The sequence below is a fragment of the Neomonachus schauinslandi genome, chromosome 16, assembly GCF_002201575.2.
Source record: "Neomonachus schauinslandi chromosome 16, ASM220157v2, whole genome shotgun sequence".
Classification (NCBI taxonomy): domain Eukaryota; kingdom Metazoa; phylum Chordata; class Mammalia; order Carnivora; family Phocidae; genus Neomonachus; species Neomonachus schauinslandi.
The window spans coordinates 38,957,270-38,980,435 of record NC_058418.1 but is presented as its reverse complement, the minus strand read 5'-3'; the positions used below and the strand labels follow the sequence as shown (position 1 = coordinate 38,980,435).

The 23,166-nt window shown below is 45.4% G+C and overlaps 1 protein-coding gene across 1 annotated transcript in view; it reads left to right on the top strand.

The window, feature by feature from the left end:
• The window catches only part of CDH11 (cadherin 11), a 143,332-nt gene that overhangs the window by 53,690 nt on the left and 66,476 nt on the right, over window positions 1-23,166 (top strand). Inside the window, exon 2 of the mRNA XM_021704156.1 lies at window positions 7,378-7,502. The gene's annotated coding sequence lies outside the window, so the exon portion shown is untranslated. The remainder of the gene's footprint in view (window positions 1-7,377; window positions 7,503-23,166) is intronic.

The following is a 23,166-nucleotide window of genomic DNA, read 5'->3' as shown; positions in this document are numbered from 1 at the left end:
CACTTGGCATCTGAAGTATTTGGGAAATATCGATCACATTTTCAAACTCAGTTCTTACACAAACACATGGATTTGCCGTCAGTCAGTCAGGAAGTACCTATTGGTTACCCAGTCTTGTTAATAGCCAATTGTTTGCAAAATGATAGCCTATTTTTAGGTATAGATTTTAACTATTTTAGAAAACAAAACAGCTTTTATCTAGGCTGCAGAATTTGGGCCAAGTGAGGACATCATTACAGTCCTTAAAAAAAAAAAATTAGAAACTACCTGTGCTTTGACATCAAGTAGATAAAAAGGGTAGATTTTCATGTTTTAAAATTTTTAAAATACAGTTTTATGGTTGTTCTCCATTTAACTAGTACCATTCATCTATTTGTCCAATAAGCCGAGCTCTGTAGAGGGTTAGCCTGGTATTGACCCAGGCCGGACAAAAATGAGTATAAGATATTACAGCTCATCTTTCTGTCTTCAAGAAGCTCAATGTTTCCTTGGATGCAACATTGGAAGAGGGAGACAGACACAATAAAAAAAGAGCTCTCCTTGGGGGAGAAATTTAGAGGAACAGAGGTGCACAGCCTGCTGGGACCGGGGTATAGCAGGCCTGACTTGGGCAGGAGGTGAGGCTGGGGTCAGACTGGGGAGAAATGCATAAGCTGTGTTAACCAGGGTAGACATCTCCTGACCTGACAGGGAACCACTTAGAGTTTTAATATTGTCATATTTCTTTAATGTAAAGATTGTTGTCCTCTAGGAAGTGTTTCCATCAAGAAAGGAGTTTCTGTTTTGCCGTGTGCATTACTGTCAAATGCTGAGATACTTGTTCATTCACAACAAGGAGACAGATAAGCAAAATAAAATAAACTGCAGGAGGAGACATAAATGTTGTTCTGAACGTTTGTGATTGCATGTGCTCTGCTTGCTTTGTTTATCCCAGCGATTCTTTCTAAAACCTTACCAGTTGACCGTATGGACATCCCTGAAACCTTCCTGAAGCTGGGTTGTGTTCATTTTTATTTGCTTGCCACTTCTCCCTCCTCTCAAAAGGTTAAAATGTAAAATTGCTGGCATTCTAGGGCAAAAATAAAATATACTCTCTTGAAGAAAGCCTCTTTCTTTTCCTTCTCTTCTAAGTGTTCTCAGGTTCTATAACAATACATAAACAGACTCCATGTATATTTGTGACTTTTATGGTGGATGTGCTTAGATTTTCCCCTTATTCTGATGTTTTATTCCTTTTTTATTCAGTAGAGAAACCACTAAGGCATAGTGGGAAGGCAGAGCCTTAGGAGCCAGGAAAATCTAGGTTGGAGTTCTTATTTTACTATTAATTAGCTTTGGTACATTGGGTAAGTTATTTAACTTCTCTGAGGTTGCATTCTTTTCTCTTTTAGGAGGTAGGAACCAAATAAAACAAGCCCCCCCCCCCCCCCCCCGCCCAGGGTTGTTGGCAAGACCAATGAAAAGAAAATTGCATGTAGAAGCACCAAGGCAAATGTATATGGGGGGTATGTAGTAGCTGGCCAATAAAACTGGAGTTTCCAGCATCACAGCTGTTGATATGTTAACGGAGAGAAATCGAAACGACCGACATCATTTGGGCAAGAAATAGGGATAAAATGTAGAGTAGCAGGAGGCTTGCTCATATGCTAGATGACTGTTTGTTTATTCATTTCCCAACGATATTACAAAGGCTGTGAATATTTATTTAGTTCTGCTCCCAATAGTCCTTCTAATGGGGAATTATTTGGGTACAACGAAAGACATTTGTAAATGTGGCTGATAAGACCGGCATTGGACAAGGAGTGTTTTGTTGGACACAAGAATTCTATTGTCCCCGGCTTCAGTTGTCAAGTGCTCGGAGAACCCAGAATTTATGGTGGTAGCACAATGGGCCTTTCAGGGCCCGCGAAAGAGCTGTGAGATCCCGCTCCCCGGCTTTTCAGGGCTTCTAATCTTTTTATCGGGCCCGGACAATGCCGGATTCAGCCGCTGCCTGAGTCTCCTGACTGTCCATTGGCCGCCAGGTATTGTGCGGTAATTACCATGGTGACAATGGACTCTCTCTACGCCCGTCCATCGGCGCTTTGGAAAACGGGGAAGGTTGTCACTTTGTATTAGGTGCCTCTAAAGGCATGGCTTACTTAGAAAAACTGCTAAAGAGAAATAAAGATAATCATGTTAAGAGTTTGATTTAAAGGGCCACTGTGTCAAATCCATTTGGAGCCCAGGACATCTTTTTGGATGTTTTCTTGTAATTACGGTCAGACATGGGGCGTCATCCCTGTGCAGGCGGTGAGGAGCCAGCCTTGGAGGTTTTGCAGGAAGGCATGAGTGGCGGGGAGCTGGCAGCCCTTAACATTCAGTGGGAGCAAAAGTCCAAGCTGAGCTGGTAAACTTTGAGGGATCCCTGAATTTCTTTGAGACACAGCTTCTTCGTATGAAAAAGACTGGTGTGGGAAATGCTTACAGATTAATACTCAGTATATGTTCTATACGATATAGGCAAAATACATGAATACGAGTTCTATATAAATGCTTGTGCCTCTACCAGAGGGCTTTATGAATAGCAAATAAATTTTAAATCATGCACAGTTGAAAAAGCACAATCTATACATTTTTGTAATCACAGCTACTGATTATTGAGTGCCTACTCTGAGTGGGGTAGTGCATTTATTATCATTATTCTTCAAAGTCATCCTGCAAAATAGTTGTTATGATCCCCATTTTCTAGTGAGAAAACTGAACTCGGGAAGTTCTTGCTTGCTCAAAGTCAAACTAGCTCGGAAGAGACAAAGCATGGATTTTAAATCGAATGTTTCCTCACATTCAATAGCCTACTGCCTCCCCCGCTTTTTTTTTTTTTAATTCAAAATCTATAAACCTATCTTACAAAATATGTTTCACCATATGGTTTTGGAACTTTGGCGATAACAGGAAAGAGAAACACCCAGTGATGATTATTAATTGAGTGTATTCATTCCTTCAGCAATGTCAGGAACACGTTCATGTACCATAGGAAGAAGCCCCTGTTACAGGGTGCCCTCAGTCAGCTGCCTCCCTGCTGCCCCTTCTTCCGCCCAAGGAGCAAGAATACACAGCGACATCAGCAAAACGACTTGGTCTTTCCATTACAACAGAAAATCATATGGCCTTTGCTTGACTTCTTTGCCATAACACAGTAGTCTAAGAAGCCTGGTATTTCATTTGTTTATTTAATAGTCATCTATTTAATCATAGTTTGTTTCAGTCAGCCCCCTACCAAAGTACTGGAAATTCCCTGTTGCATTGTTTTAGCAAAAAGTAGAAGTTTTCCAGGAAATTCCCTGTTGCATTGTTTTAGCAAAAAGTAGAAGTTTTCCAGGGTGATGTACTAGAGGGGTAGGCATGATTTTCCCCAGGAAATAGGTTTCATTGTAGGTTCTTAAGTCTGGCAGGAGAGGAATGGATTGTTGGTGATCCAGTCCAGTCAAGCTGCTTCCCTGTTCTAAGCACTGGACACTTACGGCTTAGCCGATTTCTTCATCTGTAAAATGGAGCTGTCTCTGTGTTTTTGGGCTCCCCTGCTCCGCTCAGTGACAGCTCTTTCCGTTTTCACCTGCCACCCCCATGCCCTACCTGCATACACCTGCATACACCGTAAGTGTCCCAGGATCGTGTTGATGGAGTCAGTGAGGTGGGGACTGTTTTCATCGAATGTACACATACTTTTGGCCCTTACCCTCCCCCAACCCCAGAACTACATATTGTTGTTTTTGTTGCCCTTGTGCTCTTAACAGTGATCCTAGCCCATGCCTGGGCTGGCTGAGTCCACGTTCTTGAAAAGGACCCATACATGTAGATCAATAAGCCAAGGCATTTGATTTGGAGCAGAGATCCTCAGAGAGGGACAGCCTATCTGGGTATTTCCCCCCACTATTCAAAGGGTAAGACTCCTGCCCAAGGTGTGCAGCCCATAACAACCAAGGTGGGACCCGAATTCAGCAGTGTGACTCGTGGGTCAAAGGGAAGCCTATGGACTTGCATGCACTGAGCCTTCTAAACACTCCAAGCTCAGCAAGAGATATCTGCCACAATCATACCCCCATCCTTACCCTGGCTTTTCTCTTTGCTTTCTGTAGGCTCACTAAGGATTTCTCCATCGCTGCTTCTCAGTGTTCTTTTTCCTGGTTCCTCAATCTCTCTGCAGTTATATATGGCTTCATGTGTCTGCACCCCTAGGAGGCTCAGTACTGCAGGTGGCTGAGCACAGCCCTGGACGGAGCTGGGAGAAGGCAGTGACCCTGTATGGGGAGCGGGCCAGTCATGGCACGCAGGCCTTGAGAAAGGAAGGGGAGACACCCTGAGAGTAGGTAGGGGTAGATGCCACAGTGCTGGGCTGGATTTCTGTGGCTCAGAAGGGAACACGAGATTCCAGGTCTTGCGCAGTCATGAGAGGAGAAGAGGGAAAACGACCATTCCAAGCAGGAACTCCAGTGCGGAAAGAGAAGACAAGCAGCATACATGCATAGGCCTCTCAGACCCAACAAACTCTCTTCCCATTAACTCTGCTGAAAGTACAGAAACAGCTAAGATTTCTTCTGTCATTGTTTTCTTCCCTAGGAAGCATGGTGCGGTTGTATATCAACATTTTCCGCAGAACCTACATCCCCTCTCTCTCAAATGTTTGCAGTCATTGGAATTCATAGACCATTCACCCAGCTATTTTTGCTTTCCTTCCAAAGCTCTTAATTGTCTGTGCAGGCTTTTGGTGAAAGGAGTTTTATAGGGGATAGTTTTGAGGGAGGCAAACAATGCGAGGCAAAGTGGGAGTTCAATTAGTTTTTATGGATTTGAGAAGTAACCTTTTAAAAGCACACTGGCTACAGATACAGCTGTATTCTTAACTGACTGGATACTGGGGAATGCAAAGAGAGGGAGTGCAGGCTATCAGGTCTGCGCTGCTGAATTCGGGTCCCACCTTGGTTGTTATGGGCTGCACACCTTGGGCAGGAGTCTTACCCTTTGAATAGTGGGGGGAGATACCCAGATGGGCTCATGACAACCAGAGTGGTGATAGGCATTGGTAAGGCCTGTGGCAACGTCTGTGCCATTTATGGTGTGCTAGTTGTCCCCTGCTGAGTAACATACTGTCCCCAATTTAGCAGCTTATAACAATTCACTATTACTTTTTATAGTTGAGTTTAGTGAAGTCATCTGGGTGGTTTTTACTTGGGGTCTCTCACGCTGTGTTGTCAGATGGCTGGTCACATGAAGGTTTGACTGAGTCGGATGTCCAAGATGGCATCTTTGCTCACCATCTGGCACCTCAGCTTGGGTGCCTAGAATAGCTAGGTATGGCTGGGCATCTCTCTCTCTATCCACGCAGCTTCTCCACATGGCTAGCTGGAGCTTCCTCACAGCATGCGGGTCTAGAGTATTCAGACTTGACATGACAGCTGACTTCTCCCAGATGAAGTTTTCCAAGAGCACAAGACACGCTCTAAGGTTTCTTATGACTCAGCTTCTGGAAATCTTAGAGTGTCCCTTTGCTAGGTTTCATTGGTGACCCAAGGACATCTCAGATTCACATAGAAGGGACCCTGGGGCATGGATATCTGGGGGTATGGTTCATTTGGGAGGGGGGCATTTTTGGAGACTAGCTCAACATGTAATGTGGTTGCAAAGTGGGGTTCTTGGGGCACCCGGGTGGCTCGGTCGTTAGGCGTCTGCCTTCGGCTCGGGTCATGATCCCAGGGTCCTGGGGTTGAGCCCCGCATCGGGCTCCCTGCTTGGCGGGAAGCCTGCTTCTCCCTTTCCCACTCCCCCTGCTTGTGTTCCTTCTTTCGCTGTGTCTCTCTCTGTTAAATAAATAAAATCTTAAAAAACAAAACAAAACAAAGTGGGGTTCTTCATCAATTATGTGTTCTATGAATTGTCCATGTGACTTTTTCTCTGACTCCATGTTCTTCTAGGAATAACCCCATTGCTGTTCTGTCCTCAACATCCTGGGAATAGCACACAATAGGAAATTTTCTTGTTCTTGCTTCAGTCACCAAATCAAGATGCTATGGACACATTTGAGATTTATAATTTATTTCAGCCCTTCACCAAGAAGGGTTTTTGCTTATTGCTGTTGGTTGCTGTTGTTTGGGGAAGGTGTGGTGTGTGAGGAATAGCTGTTGGATGGAACCAAGATGAGATAAGGAAAAGTATATTTGGAAACAAAAAGGAAGAATAAATAAAGTCAAAAAAAAAAGTTGTTTCACTTCTTTTAAATATTTTATTTATTTTAGAGAGAGACAGAGAAAGCAAGGAGGGGAAGGAGCAGAGGGAGAGGGACGGGGAAAGGGAAAGAATCCCAAGCAGACTCCACACTGAGCGCAGAGCCTGACATGGGGCTCAGTCTCACGACCCTGAGATCATGACTTGAGCCGAAACCAAGAGTTGGACGCTTAACTGACTGAGCTACCCAGGTGCCCCAGAGCTGTTTCACTTCTCAATGTCGGCTGGGTTGATCCTAGAAGGTAGAAACCCTAGAGATGAAGGACATTCAAGAAATCCTTTATGCCGTTGTGTTACAGCTATGCCAGCCACCACCTTCCTTGGATCAGTGCCTCAGTTTTTGAAGACAACAGCTGTTCAGACACTCCATATTCCTCTCTTCATTCACTGAACAGATATACTTTGAACAGCTGCTCTGGGCTAGGAAATGTGTTAAACACTTTGGGAGATATGAAGATGCATCAGACCAGAATCCAGGCAGAACACAGCCCCCACACAGAAATCCAGAGTGTGCTATAGTGCGGGAGGGGGTGGAGAGAAATGCAGTCTTGATGAAGAATTGCAGCTCTGTCAGCCCAGGGCTCAGCTCCGCTGGGGTAGGGATGACATCTCCTACCACCACCACCACCCCTGTCTCTCTTTGCCCTTGAGACTGTCACTCCACGAGGCTCTGGCAGCACCAGAACAGTGCTCGTCCCTTGTGAAGGGAAGGTACCTACTTTGGACTCAGATAGAATGTGTGTTCTCTCGGAAACTGGCTCCAAGAGTTGATATCCCCCCTACAGGTTTGTTGCTAGTGCTGGAGCAGATGGATGTGATGTCCGTAGCATGGTGTAAGAAGTTGGATGGATGGCTGCTCTTATCTTTTTGTCAAAATACCAAAAGCACATATAGCGAGTCACATCACCTTTTGGTAGCTCTAAACCCATGGCAAGTTTTTTCCCACTTTTCACACAAGTGTGAGAATTTGTTTACATCTCTCTCTCCACACCTGGACTATTCTCCTCTAAGGAAGAAGTCTATTTATGCAACTGTGTGTGCCCAGTATCTAGGACTGTGTCATTTTATTGATTCATGTCACCTCTAGGTTAATAATGATCCTTTCACTTTTTGCAGAAATCACTGTATTTTCGGCTCAGTGGCCCCGTGACACTTGTTCCGGTTGTCACTTGTTGAGTGACCAATCAGATGGGTGGAGTGTATTATAGAAATTGGCAGCAAGTATCCAATGGGTGAAGAAGGTAAGATGGAGCTACTTTACTGTACTATGAATGTGGAAATGGAAGTGATGCCCAGCAGGCCCCTTCCTCCAACCTGCCTTTGTTTGAATCTGCACCAAATCAAAAGCAGAATCTTAGAGGGAAGTTGGCCTACTTACTTAGGCTTTGAGGAATGTGATTATTCACTGTTGTTCTTGGGTTCTCTTTATTGAACACCTGATACATACTAGTACAAGGATGATCGTTTTTATTGTTGTTGTTTGGGTTTTTTTTGGCGGGGGGAGGGATGACTGTAGAAGGTTCGGAGTAGAAAGAAGGAACTAAAAGGGATTCTTTAGCAAAGACTCAGCTAGACAGACTAAGACAATGGCCATGTTGCTTCTTCCTCCTTTTCTTCTTTTGAAGAGAATTCTATAAATATGAACAAGGTGGCTTATATCCCACGGCCAGGAGGCTGAACCTTTTAGACCTCAAAAGGCAGACCACGAGATCATAAGCCAAAAGGCTGATTTCAGCTCCCAGGCCCAGCTCTGCCATTCACTGTCGCTGTGCCCTGAGATTAATGAGCTCTTTTCTGACCCACAGGGTAGTTGGACCTAGGGTCATTAACAGTTCTTAAGTTTTAGGATTTTATGAATCCATTTACCTCCTATCTTCTCAGCGGTAACTAGAGCTATTTTTATAGGACATCCAAATATCCAGATAGAAATATAAGAATTCTATTGGCATGACTCCCTACATGTTAGGGTTCTAGATCCATCTATCCTTACGTCTATGGCTCATCTCCATGAGGATGTCCACCAGGTGCCTTAAATTCAGAGGCCAAATACAAGTCATGGTTTTCTCCTCTGAACCTTCACTTTGTCCTGTGTGTCATATTTAAGGGTAGCATCAAAACTCACCCAGATCAGAAACATGGGAGGGGTACCATATGCCTTTCAATCCCTTACCTCCAAGAGCAATTTATTCTTGTTGATTCCTACTGGTGCTACTCTGATTATCTCTGAGATATTTTTTTATTTCTCTCTCTCCCCACCGCCATCCTCCAAACTTAAGCCTGGTCCTCTTTCTCCAGAGTTACTGCAATTGCTGCCTGACAAGTCATTTTGCCTCTGGGGTTACTTCATCTACGGCATGATACATCTTCCATACAAATACTAAACAATGTCCCTACCTCCAGGTATTATGTACTTTCCTACTTAATCTTCTCAGTGTCAGAGATCTGATTCCTTAATAAGTCTCTAGGACCCCTTCAGGGATAGGGCCACTGTTATGCTGTCTAGACTCATCTCTCAGTCATTCTCTTTGCACACTCAGCCCTTACTAGACACATCCACTGTGAGATCTACTGTAGGGCACACCTGTCACTTCCCCAAAGCCCCATGATCTCTCTCTCTCTTCACAAGCCAACTCTTGCTCACTTTATATCTTAGTTTGAACTCATTATCTCTAAGGATTTCTCTTCAATCTCTGAAGACTGAGCTATGGGTATCTCCTAGACAATACTTTAGTAGTCTGATATTATACCATTTACTGTGATTTTGACAGTGGGCTGTAATTGTCTGTTTAATTACCTATCTTCCCGGCTAGACCTGGAGGTTCTTGAGAGCAGGACTTACTGGGGAGCACTGTGTTCCTAGTTGCAACCACTGTATCTGGCCCAAAGTAGATTCTCAATAAATATTTATTAAACATGAATAGAGACTTTAAGAATACTTTGAATAGAATATGAGGAAGGGGAGTTAATGTTACGGGAGAGAAAAGTCATAATAATGACAGCTAACAGGTATCTAGTGCTTAGTACACGTCAGGCAAATAAGATATTTAAAGAAATCGTCTCCCACAATCCTTGCAAAAACCTAATGCAGTGGGTACTATAAATGTCCAAGATTTGCTAAATAAGAAAATCGAGTCTTGGAAAAGATAAGTAACTTGCCTATGGCCGTATTGGCATAATTTTTGTCCTTGGAAATTTTTATCTTTGAGAAGTCTGATTTTAGCTAGAACTAATGGATTTTACCACTCCCCTCTTTTCTCTTACCCCTGAATAAATCTGCTCTGTTATGGACCAACAAACAAACAAACAAACAACCAGTTCCTGCCCAGGAGGCGGGACTTTTCCCCTGAATCCCATGCAAGCTTTTGTGACAAAAAATGGTCATCCCCGTGACTAGACTCGTAAACTTTGGTGATTTTCTAGGTGTTGTACACTCATATGTGAATGTGCACAAAATTTCAATTTGGGGAACTCCTCAAACTCTTTCTGCCATGCTCTGGTCCATGTTTGTTACGGGAATAAGCTGATGAGGGAGCAGAGCGGCACTTCCCTGCAGAGGCACCCATAAGATCTGGAGTGTCTGACTGGCTCCCCTCAAATTAGCATATTTTGCACTCATTTGCTCCAAAGCCTGGCTCAGCATTTGAGACGCAGCCCTCCTGTAGACATGTCTGAGAGTGATGATCATCTCATTGCTGCCAAGCCAAATGGGTTTCTTCATTTAATCGGCCCTGTGAATTCTTCAATAGAACATGTAACTGACATTTCCTATTTTTCTAGATAATAGGGACAATTAGAATGAGGTATCAATGAAGCAGTCAGAAGCTAAATAGAAAGCACTTGAATTTAATTTATCTTCTAGGAAACATGCTAGTTTTTTTTCTACTTAGAAATTAAGAATGCTTATTTAGAAGAGTTCTGCATAGCTTTTTTCCAAGGAGAGGAAGGTAAACTATTCTAATGCTTGTAACATTAAAAAACACACAGCATGGTACAGACAGAATGGCCGTTTGATCTTTCTGGCAAAGATTCTTGTTTTACAGAGAGGATTTTTTTTCCTTCAAGAAAGGAAAGACTTGTTCATGATTATACTGTAAGGTTTTGGAAAAACAAAACAAAATTAACCAACAACTTAGGCTCCAGACTCAGATTCTTGATTCCCCCATCAGTTCACAAGAGTAGTATTTCTTTTTCTCTTTCTGTCTAGATTTTAATTTATTTATTTGACAGAAAGAGAGAGAGCATGAGAGAGAGAGAAAGCGAGCACAAGCAAGGAGAGCAGCAGGCAGAAGGAGAGGGAGAAGCAGGCTCCCCGCTGAGCAGAGAGCCTGACATGGGGCTCGATGCCAGGACCCCGGGATCATGATCCGAGCTAAAGGCAGACGCTTAACCAACGGAGCCACGCAGGTGTTGCAAAGGCAGCATTTCTTGAAAGAACCTGTGGTGTGCTGTGCACACAGCCAGAGTCAAAAGGGCACTTCCCTTTTCCTCGAGGAGCTGACCCAGTTTCACTTGGGTCCCTCCTCAATGCAGGGGAGGACTTACCTGGGGATTAGCCACAGGATAGGGCTTCTCAGCCCTGATAACTCACTGGGCTTTCATAGTAGGGCACTTGGGCACAGATAGGAATGTCTTCAAGTGAAAAGTTATTTGCACTTATGTTCAAGAAAAGCTTCCACACATGGAGATCCTCCTGAGTGATCATCAGCAGGGGCTAGTGGTCACAGGTCACCCAGTTATCTTTCAGTTGCATAAAAATCAATCCCTAAAAAGCCGCTTGGTGCGGGGGTGGGCAGCTCACCTGTGCCGAAGTATCCACCAGGCTCTGCTTTGTCCCTGACAGTTTGAAATGTCGGCAGCCTGCCTTCCAACTCCCTGTACCTGCTGGGTCTGTCTGTGAATGCACATTTCCTATTTCAGGATGTAGGCCACTGTGGAGAAAGAGGCCAAGTATCTGTCACTTAGATAAAAAAAGCAGACACTCAGTCCACTCGCTGACTCCTTTGCAGATCTTCGGTGTGTACGATGTGACTATCAGCCCCGCAGTCAGCTAAGAATTACAGGAAGCTCTCATGGGCCAGGCAGCATGAGGGTCCTATCTTTGCCTGCATCAAAACTGAAGGGAAACACTTCAACCACAGTTGTGGATCTTTCATCTTGCTTTATTTAACTAATGATGAACAAAATGCAGAGGCCACTCCTGATAATAACGGTGAGAGCTGATACTTAACGAGCACACCCATGGGCAGGCACTGGGCTACGTGCTTTACATCCACGATCCTGTGGGGCATCACCAGAACTTTGAGTGGTACGTGCAGTCGTCGTGATTCTTTTATAGATGAGGACCCTGAGGTTCGGAGAGGTTAAAATCAACTTGCTAAGGGACACGTGCTTAACAATGGGTAGAGCCAAGGTCGCTCCTCCTGAGCACTGACTCTTCCAGTTCCTTTGTAGCTTGCCTTCCAGTCTTAACAAACTTGGAGGGCAATTATAATTCTTTTGGTATGGCCATGTCCTAAATGTCCACTTGTGTTATAAAGGAGACCTAGCAGCTTCTGGCTAATGCATTAGAATGCAGCTGAATGTGTACACTGAGCGAGAGGTAACACATCGGGAGAAGCAAAGAGAGCCCTGGATCTGTTCACTTATCAGCCATCTCTTGAGAACTGTTCTTGTTTTAGCCATTGGACTAGGTACTGGAAATAAAACAGTGGGCCAAATGCACATGCATCTGGGGATACAACAGTGAAACTAGCCATGCCTTCGAAGGACCGCCCTTCTTGTGATGGAGCCCAGCTGGCTGTCAAATAACCATGGTGCATAGTTCCTTCTAGACAAGTCTAGGCTTCCATAGCAGCACAGAGGGGCTGATTCTGATAGAGGAAATCAGGAGAAGCTTCAGTGGGGAGGTGACCTTTGGGTTTGGACATGGAGCATGAGTAGGAGTTTACCAGGAAAAGATCAGCAAGGATTTTGCAGTACAGAAGTTCTAGAGAGAGAGAGAGCAGTACCTAAGTTCTTGAGCCAGTGTTTTGTGACTAGGTGGTTTGTTTTCTTCTTTATTATCTTTAAGTAGATAAGACAGTTAAATGGATGAAGATGGTCTGAAATTCAAAAGGTGACAAAAGGTCTACAGAGAATTCAGTCTCCTTCAGTGCCTATCATCTCATCCATGAATTTCCTTACCCGGAAGCAGCTACTATTTTTGGATTCCTATGTGACTGTCCACAGATTTTCTGGACAGTTACAATCACACATATCCAGAGAGTCACTTTCTCCACATCTGTATATGTAGAGGGTCTCTAACTATAGACACTGTTATGCACACTGTTCTAGAAAAATAAAACTTTTTTATTCCTTTATTCATTTTACTTGCTCTCCTTTGATTTTAAATTTTAAAATTCGGAAAAATTACAAACCTGCAGAAAGTTGCAAAAATACAGTGGATTCTTAGAAACCCTTCATCTGAAATCACTGTTTTTTTTTTTTTTTAATCATTTTCCCATGTTCCGTGCAATGATTATACAGATTTAATCCCTAATTAAGATACAGCCTAGATGTCAGTTTCCCAGAGACCTGTGTAAACTTCCTCTCTGGAGCCCTTACTTCCTGAGACAACCCAGGTACAACTTGAAATCTAGAATGTGTTCCACTCCATGTCAGTTGCTCTGAGATGCCATGAGCAGCAAATCCCCCGTCCAGGATGGAGATGTCAGGAAGGGGACTCCTTTGGGCCACTTGATACCCACCTTGTGCTCAGCTTTGGGAAAGGTTTTGCCCTGTCTTGTTAAGTGCTCCCTCAGCAAGACGTGAGTGTCTCTCCAGCAGGTGAGAATGCTCTCTGCACTGGCCTTCTGGGCCCAGTTGTCCAGGGTGGGAACACAGTGCCCCGTTAAAATCTGATCACTTCGTTTCCGACAACCAGCCATTTAGATAGTGACTCTTCTCTTCTGTTTGTCGGCTTCAACACGGCCACCCCAAGCCTGGTGTAAGATTCCCTCCTTTCAAAGATCAAAGCCCCTGAGCACTGCTCAAGTTATCTCTGTGCTTCCTCTATGCATTACATGGCAAGGGACAGTTTGTATTCTCCGTGAGAGGGACTGTGAATACTGTGACGGGCAGGAGGTAACCCAAGAAGACAGTGTGAGATGGTTTTCCTGTCAAGGGCTCTGGGCCTAGGAGGATAGTTTTCAGGTATTCATTCATTCACTCATCAAATAATTACTGAAAGCCTTCATGGCATTCTTTTATGCTTTGTGTCAAGACCTGTGCATGCTCTTTGAAGACTGTGATGGTGATCTGTGGGGTGGCAGACATATAGACATATCACGGCGGAAGAAAGCAGGTGAACCTGAGAGTGATGGGGCAGAATCTCTAAGGACTGACTTCCTGGCCATCCACCCATTCATTCATTAAACACATATCTATTGACTGTTTGCTTTGTCCTAATTCCAACATGTGCACCTGTGAATAAGACCATCATGGTTCCTATTTTCATGGAACTCATATGCCCGTGAGAGGGTGTCCCCTGACCTCCCTCTAAGTCTACCTGTTTCCTTATGTTCCATGAGGAAGGTTCCGCTGCTCCCACTGTTTCAGGACAAAAATCAAGCCATTGCCTGTCAGCCCTACCTGGCCTCATGTGGTTCCTAAGTCAGAGAATCACCATTTCCTCTGGAGGCTACTAACCCAAATTACCCTGTGCCCTGTGGGGGACTCAGAGCTCAAGGAAGTTTGAGAGAGCAGAGGAGGAAAGGTAACAAGCCATACCAAAATCTGCCACCAATTAATTTTGTCTGCTGAGGATCTAGAAGGCTGCAGCCTGACACCTGGCAGATGCCTCTATTTGGAAGCTTTAGAAAAATTGTGGAGGGGCCAGTGAGTTCATCTTTTCAAGAGGCCCTGAATTTTAGAATCTAAGTACCATTCCAAATGCTGTTAGGTTGCCACAGCAACAGTTCTTATACATTTTTTTTTTTTTTAAGAAAATGAATTGTGAAAAATCCGGCTATAGACTTGCAAGGAAGGGCTAGGTGAGAAGGTGCCTCTCTAAATGAGTATCTAGTAAGTTTCCCCAAGTACTGTGTTCCTGTCCAGAACAGATACTGTTTTGGACCTCTCAACACTCCCCAGTTTCCCTTCAGAATCTCCACTTGGAAAATGGACCCAGGAGGATTGTTATTCATTGTCCCTCACCCATTTACATCTGGCTTTGGGCAAAGAAAGAAAAAGGCGTTATCGCTGGTGTGGTTTTACTCTAGTCAAGGGTTGGAGCGGGACCCGCAAAGGCAGCGAGCACCTGTGCTCACACGGGACCGGCCGGGGTGGCTGGCACTCGGGCTCCTGGGAGCTCGTCCAGCTCTGTGCCGGCTTCCCCAGCACTTCTCCTCCAAGCTGCTGCAGGATTTCTCCAAAATCCAAAGTTGCTTAAGTCTAAAACCTTAAGCTTCAGAAGACCGTGGTCCCTCGCAGGATAAATTACAGGATGCTTTGCTTGTAAGACCGCCAGGATCCAGCCTCCACTCCCTGTGTCATCCCCCTTTTACTCTCCATCCACAGCTTATTGCTGGCAGCCCTGGGACTCACTGGGATGCTTCCCTCCAGACTCCCTTGCATGGGTTTTTTCTCTGTCCCCATTTCTTTGGATATGCAGAGAAGAATCCTCTCCAGATGGGGTTCCCTGGCCCCCATGAAACAGATTGTCACTTCTTTCCCCCGAGTGCCTTGGTTCCTTGGGGGTCTCAACATGCCTTCCATGGGCCCCAGTCACCTTAACCTTCAAGAGCTCCTATTACCATAAAAAAATAAATATATTTTATGATTGCTTTGGTATAAAGATGTATATAATCTTCTACCCTAAAAGGCCAATTAATTTCCCTTCTGACTTTAAAAGAAATTACAACATTGCTGAGGATGTGGAGGAAAGGGAACCCTGTGCACCCTTGGGGGGAAGGTAGATTGGTGCAGCCACTGCAGAAAACAGTATGGAGGTCCCTCAAAAAATCAAAAATAGAACTACCCTGTGATCCAGCAATTCCACTCCTGGGTATTTACCCAAAGGGGACAAAAATGCTAACTTGAAAAGATACATGCACCCCCATGTTCATTGCAGCATTATTTATACTAGCCAGGGCATGAAAGCAGCCCTCATGCCCATAGACAGATGAGTGCATAAAGACAATGTGTTGTGTATACACACACACACACACACACACACACACACAATGGAAAATTACTCAGCCATAAAAAAGAAGGAAATCTTGCCATTTGCACCAACACAGATGGACCCTGAGGGTAAGAGAAATACGTCAGAGAAAGACAAATACCATATGATCTCACTTATACGTAGAATCTTAGGGAAAAAAAACACAAGTAAAACCAAATTCACAGATAAGAGAACAGATTGGTGGTTGCCAGAGGCAGGGGATGGGAGGTGGGCAAAATAGGTGAAGGTGATACAAAGTCCCCATTATATAAAATAAGTAAGTCCTGGGTGTGTAATGTGCAGCATGATGACTGTAGTTAATAATACTGTATTGCATATTTGAAAGTTGCTAAGATAGCAGATCTTAAAAGTTCTCATCACAAGAAAAATAATATAGCTATGTGTGGTGACAGATGTTAACCAGATTTATTGTGGTGATCCTTGTGCAATATATAAAAATATCAATCATTATATTATACACCTGAAACTAATATAACGTGATATGTCAATTATATCTCAATTAAAAAAACATGCAGACACAAAAACATTCCTGTGAGCCCCTAAAGTATTATGGGCCCCAGGCACAGTGCCTAATGGAGAAGTCTGTGTGGTATTCCTTTGTGACCTCATTGCTATTTTTTTGTCTACAAGTCTGCAGGATCTTTGAGGGTGGAATTTGGATGTTTAATACTGGGTCTTCTATCACAGTGTGTGGGTTATGAGTGCACGCTTGCTGAACAGGCCTTCATAGGAGGGAGACATGGTCTCCATCCTCCTGGGCCCTCTGCTGCTGAGATTTTTGGCTGGCATTCCCAGATAAGGCAGTGCCTACTGTCCCAAGTCCATTTTGAAAAGGCACAACGTCTTCCCTTCCCACCATTGGTACAGCCCTTCCTTGTGCATCAGCCACTTTGATCCCTGTGCATGGACATTCTCCATCTCATTCTCTGGAAGAATAAACTGAGGCTCAGAGAGGTTAAGCAGAGTCTAGGAAACAGAGCTGTCTCCTGCTCAGGGTCACACCCAGTGTATGGAGGGAGCCATGATTCTGAGTCCCTTTTTCCCCTAGGACTCCTGCCATTGCTCCATCACACTACAGGCCTACCAATCCAAATTGCCACCCCTTCCTTTTCCATACCAGGACCTATAAGAAACAGTAGATCTCAGCGTAGGTAGAATTGCTTCTGAACTCCATGCTCCTGTGCACCGCCCGCCCCCCCATCTTCTCTTCACTGGAGGACTGGCCGTCCCACCTAGGGGGAGTGCTCTTGGCTCAGCCCCTTCCAGACTTGCCTCACATGGCAGCATCAGCCAAGATCGTGGCCCCTCCTGGGGTAGCCCACATCTGATGACTGGATCAGTAGGGGTTTGACCATCTCGGTTCTCCTCGAGATCACTGAGAAGGGCCATCCTAGCCCAGAGCATGACGCAAGGTTACCCGAGGCTGCTGCCAGGACCCCCTCACATCTCACCTTCTTTCTCCCTCTGTCCACTCCTGTTTCCCTTCCCTCATGTTATTCTCAAGGGTAGCCCGTAATAAGCATCCCCACGGGAAACTCCATCTCAGAGAACCTAACCTGCCAGAAACTCTATGGAATATTTTGCAGCAAGCCCTCTCGTGTCTGCATGAATACACCAGATTCATTTGTACCTTCATTGTTTTCATTGAATGTGTATTCATTGGATGCTTTGCACTGTGCTCAGCACCAAGATACTGTGGGAAGCAAGACAGAAAGGGACCTCTCATGACATGGAACTTAAATTACTTCTACTCTGAAGACAGATTTTAATCCTGTTTCTGCATTTAAATCGTGCTTCTGCCAGAGCCTTCTGGTTGCGCCTGCACTTAGGTGGAGGGCAAGAGAAGTTTCCCATTGAGCCTTGCTGATTGCTTTGCAGAATAAATCCTGCTTCCAAGAGTGTGTGAATAGCCTTCTCCTTATCCACCATCAGACTCCTCTGCTCCTTTCGCTTGGCCCTTTCAGACGGCCCAGAGTGAGGTCTGGGTGAGGGGCAGGAACTTGAACAGGGGAACCGGGGCTGCAGTGGCTGCCCAGAAGGAGTATTGAGAGGGAGGACAGACGTGCACAGAAGAGGGCCTGCAGGAATCAAGGTCAGGATCAGAAGCTGAATTGAAAAGATAAGATGGAGGGGAAGCAGGGCTAGATTTAATTTGCAGCAGAGTGGAGTAAGGGCTTGGAGAGTGATTGCCATTGCCCTTCCTCTTGCCTTAAAAATATTTCACGACCTTCCTCTTAACCAGAACAAAACGTAGACCCTAACTGCACCATCAGTGCTGTCCCTGACATGATCGCTCCCTACCTCTGTGCCCTCGCCTGGTCCACTCAGCCACGTATCACTATCCCTTGAACTGGCCCAGCCCCTTTACAGCCTCAGGGGCTCAGCACTTTGTGTCCACTCCGTTCGGGTCTCGTCCCGGGCCTGGCCCCTTGTCATCATTCAGGACCCAGCTTAAATACCACCCCCCGCCCCTACCGGAGACCATTCCCTACACCAGCACCTCACCTACCACCCACGCCCACCTATTCTACCTTTCATCGTTCTGTCTAATCCTTCAAACAGCCATCACCATCTGTGAATGCTGTATTCTTTCGTAGGTTTACGTTTTTACCGTCCTTTTTCTCGATGAGATTCTAAGCCCCAGTGCTTCAGAGACACGGTCTGCCTTGTCCCCCCCATATCCTCAGCTTCAAGCAGTGCTGTTCACCCTAATCGCAGTTTAGTCCATATTTCTTAAGTGAAGGGCTAAGCCAATATCTAAGTTCCCAATGTTTCCCTGATGGGTTAACAGGAATATAATGGTTGCGCTGCCTGCTTTAGAGGGAGGGTTGGAGCGTGGGCTCCTCCACACTGCTGAGTTGAGCAGAATTTTCAGACATATCTCTCTACCCCTCATTCTCTCTCTCTGTCCCCCTCTCCCTCTCAGTTCCTCCTGGGCCATCAGTCAGATTTGAGTGGCATCTGTTCCCAGAGCACTCCACTCTTGGGAGGCCAACAGCTGCATAATGGCTTCCCTGTGTGTGCATTAACACAGGACTTTCGGGCCTGCTCCGGCTTGCCTGACCCATCTCCCATCAGGAAAGAATGTGCATCCGTAATACTCTGGGAAATTAGGGCTGACATGTAGTTTGGTACTCAAAGTGGTTTCACTCAAGCAAACACAGAGGAATAATAGCTGGGCACTTAAATGCTTGAGCAGGTATCAATCAGAAAAACTTTCCAATAATCCATGTTTATAAAGCTCGTTAGTATGAATTTTTGAAATAGCACTCACTCCACGTTGTTCTTGACAAATGGTGTTTGTCGCCATTGAGGTGGTTTATTTCAATTATGCGCCGGTGTTGGAGGGAGAAGCTTTCTGACAATAGCAAGGCAGAAGACATTCTTCTTGCGCTCCTATCACTATTCCCATTGCTAAACTCGACTGGACAGTTCATTAAGATGAAAAATTAATAGCACATGCTTTGGGGAGAATAATCATGGAACATGACAGCTTGCGGAGGCTTCGGCATTCAGGGAAGCAGAGAGATGACAAACATGCTGGTCTTCAGAAGCGACGATTGGCCAATCGGTCAGAAGCCATGTGTTTACCAAGCACCTACGTGTGTGTTCAGCCTTGAGCGGGGGGGGGGGGGGGGGGGGGGAGGAAAATGCAGAAATCACGGCCTTTGAACTCCATGAATATACCGTCTATTTGGAAAGGCTGGGGAGATTTCAGCTGTCAGTCTGGGAGCCCCAGAAGGGTATACATCAAACGCCTGACACCTTGGTGCTGACTGTAAGTCCAGGAGTAATGCAGTGTGGGTCTCAGAGATTTCTTAGACCTTGAAGAATAGCAAGATGTTGATTAGCAAACTATATTCTAAATATAGTAGCTGGCTCGTGGCTATGAGTTTGCTTTTGGGGGTGATGAAAATGTTCTAGAACTAGGCAGTGGTGGATTGATGCACAACTTTGCAGATACACTAAAAAAACCCTGAATTGTGCATTTTCAAAGGGTTGACTTTATGATATCTGAATTTTATCTCAAGAAAACTTATTAAAGTATTCTACAAATTCTACACAGCTAAATTATAGTAAATTTGTTATATGCTCAGAGAATTGGGCTTAGTTCAAACAGATAAAATGGGGCCAATTAACATCGATAGGAAGCTCGTACCCATTTTACAGATGAGGAAATGAAGAGTCAGATCAGTTCATGCTTTGCCCGTGAAGCCCCATGGATGGCAAATAATGGGGCTGGGACTTCACCTCCAGACTTTCTGGCTCCAGAGCTCAGATGCTTCCCACCCCACCTTGCTGGTGCCCAGAAAAATAGATCTTGGAATAAAGCCATAACATGAATGGCAGCAAAGATAAGACTGATTTGCCTCAGCAAAGTGCCCTTCCCATTTTCTCTCTACTCAGTTCTTACAGTATCCCTATGAAGGATGATCAGGCATGAGTTCACCTGCAGCCGCGGAGGTTGGGTATGTCTCAGGAGAAAAGGGGGGGGGGGTGAGAGCATGGAAACCAAGCCTGTTTTCCCAGGCTGTGTAAAGAGCACTGCACCCCCCCTTTCCAGGCATTCAAAGTGCTCCTGCCTCTGCTCAGGTCTCTGTCTCTCCCTGGACTCATTCTCCAATGCAAGCCGAATGTCTTAAGTGAGACCATAGTGATGTGGGATCCATGGATGTTTAGAGACAAGGCTTGGAATTAGGTATCCTGTCCCTTGAGTAGAGACATGAATGCTGTTTCTTTGCTCCTCTATAGAAGCAGCAGATGCACTTTTCTATTGTAAAGCACATGTCTAGATTAAAGCCACTTAAGTCATTATCTCCCCTGCAGTTAATAAGAGAGCTTTTGATGTCATTCTCAGCTTACTAGTGTAAATAATGGGTCAAATTCTCATCCTGTTAGACAGGATGGAAATCTGACTCAAGATTTGTAAATACTGCTGCATTTAATTCATTTTTACGGGGACATTTGCTTCCCCAGCAGACAGTGTGGGAATAACAGCATCCTGGGAAACAGCCTGTGGAGGAATCAGGATGCATTAACCTAAGCAGTGAGATCAAAACAAAAGCTCTGTTTGCCATCTCCTGCCAGAGCCCAAATCTCGGCAGTCCCCGCTGTTTGGCTGCATTCAGGAAGCATAAATAAAATTAGATCCTCACACGGTATGGATGAACGGGGATTTACGAAAGGGAAGTCTTAGGCAGCTGACATCCTCTTTTCCCATTTCAATGACTTTTTTTTTTCCTTAGCTCTAAAGGAGTTCAAAGAACAATAAAATAATAATAGCAATCATACTAATTAAACGTTAATACTTCCTGCAATATATCCTTGCTTATTTCAGAGTATTTGCTCTTTTCCCTCATTGAAGGTTGGCTCAGAAGTGGGAATGCCTGGATTCTGATCTTGTTTCTGCTTGCCGCTTGCCGGGGAAGTTGACGGCTCTTGTGCTTCTTTGGGCTCATTTGTCAAATATCAGTGTCATTTCAAATGTTCCAAATGTGGGGCTGTGTAGACAGAGGTTCTCATGGATTGATGGAATCCAGGTGATAGCCAGGTTGGTTGGTTTGTTTTCTTCCCAGCGTGTGCAGGCAGTCTTACGGGGAGAGCCGGCTTCCTGCTGAGCTGGCCAGAGTATCAGCTTATCAAGCGCGCAAACGCAGGCCTTCCCCCGGGCTTGCTGGCGCCGCACGCTGGTTACGTGGGCAGGGTGCTTGCTTCTCCTTGCAGAAGGACAGCAGCTGGGCAAATGCCCCACGAAGTACAGAAGCAGCACAGTTTGTGAGGCAGGAGTGGTGTCGTGGAAAGAGACAGCCCACCCCGGTCAGGATTTCAGTCCTGCCTCTACCTGTGCCCTTGAATGGAGCAGCTACTCTCTCACGCTAGTGGCTTTGTTGCTGTTGTTTTAATGGAACAGGACACTGCGACTCTCTTGACTATCTCACAGGGTTGAGGAAGGCCTTGCATTTTTTAAGTTGTGACATTGTACTAGTCCCCCTCCTTCCCCAGCACGATATGGTCCAGATATAAGAGCACGAGCCATGGAATCACCATGAAGTACCCCCTTTCTGCTTCCCGTGACCTGGCTACCTGTGACTGCAGCCAGGTGATCTGACCCCAAGACGCTTCAGCTTACTCAGCTGTTAAATGGGTGTATTAGTTTGCTATTGCTATTGGAACAAACTACCACAAACTTGGTGGCTAAAAACAATACAGCTTTATTATCTGAGAGTTTTGGGGATCAGAAGTCCAGAATGGGTCCTCTGGGCTGAAATCAGGTTATTGACAAGGCTGGTTTCCTCCTGGAAGCCCTAGGGGAGAATCTTATTTCTCGTCTTTCTCAGAGTCTCAGGACCTCCTGCACCCATCCCTTAGCTAATGGCTTCTTCCTCTCTCTTCAAAACCCATCACAACACCCTCTGCTTTTCTCACCACATCCTCTCTCTCTTTCTTTGTCCCTCTTGCCTCCCTCTTAAAAGGACCCTGTGGTTACATGGAGCTCAGGCTACCGTGCCCATTTCAAGGTCCTTAAGGTAACCACATCTTCAGAGTCCTCTTTGCCGTACAAGTCAGACCCATGCATACCGAGAATTAGTATGTGGACATCTTTGGGGAAGGTACATTATTCCTATTCATGGGAATGTTGAAAAATCAGATGAGATAATGCACGTAAAATACCTAGCACAGGTTCCTAACTCAACAAACATTTATGCTCCTCCTTAGAAGTAGTGATAATGGCGTAAGTTTACATACCTCCAGGAGCTGGCCCGGGATTACCACAGTTGTAAGTCCCACAGTTCTGCTCTCCGGCGGGAGCGGTGTCCCTGTTTGGCAATGGCTGGAGGCTTCCACCCATCTGCGTCCGGAAAGGAAGCAGGTCTGCAGAGATAGTTTTGTCTGCAGAGCACGCCCTGAAGCAGGGCTGGCTTGGCCAAGGCAAACCTCCCTTCCAAAACGGAGGTGAGGGCCAAGGGGCTTAACTCTGGGCTTCTTACTTCCATTGAAGATGTATGAACTACAGTAATTGAGCACAGGTGAATCAAAAAAGAAAGCAAGTTGGTGTTAAGGTATGTTTACTGGCTTTTCAGGGAAAACAGCCCGTTGCAAAATAGCAGTGGTGGAAACAACTATCACCCTCTCCAGCCGTGAGCCTTCATGAGGCTTCCTAACTGTGGGTGCTTCTGGCCGAGGCCAGGCTCTGCAATAACATATCTGGGAGGCTAGCACCGGGAACATCCTATGATGAGTGTATCAGCAGACAAGGGAGGATTTGAGCTCCAGCTTCCAAGATTCAGGTGGGGGCTGAATTCTTCCATGTAAAAGTCACGTTGTTCACGGATCAAGGATTGAAGAGGAAAAACGTGGAAAGGGGAAGAAGCCTACTATGTGTCCCACGCGTCTTCCTGTCATTTAATTCCACCACTTTGCCTTGTGCAGGGGAGCATTTTATCTCCATTTTTCAAGTGAGGAAACAGAGCCTGAGAAAGATTGAATAATTTGCCTGACGCCTCACAGCTGGTAAATGGCACGAGGAAAGGGAAATTGAATTAATACTTCAAATCTAAAGCGGAGCTTCTTGGCTGTCACAGCAGGCCCTGCCTCCCCCTGAGCGATCAGGTCTGCTCTCCACGGGACAGGGCATGTTGCAGGCCGCTGGGGCAGCCCCCGTGCCCGCCCCCACTCTCCCT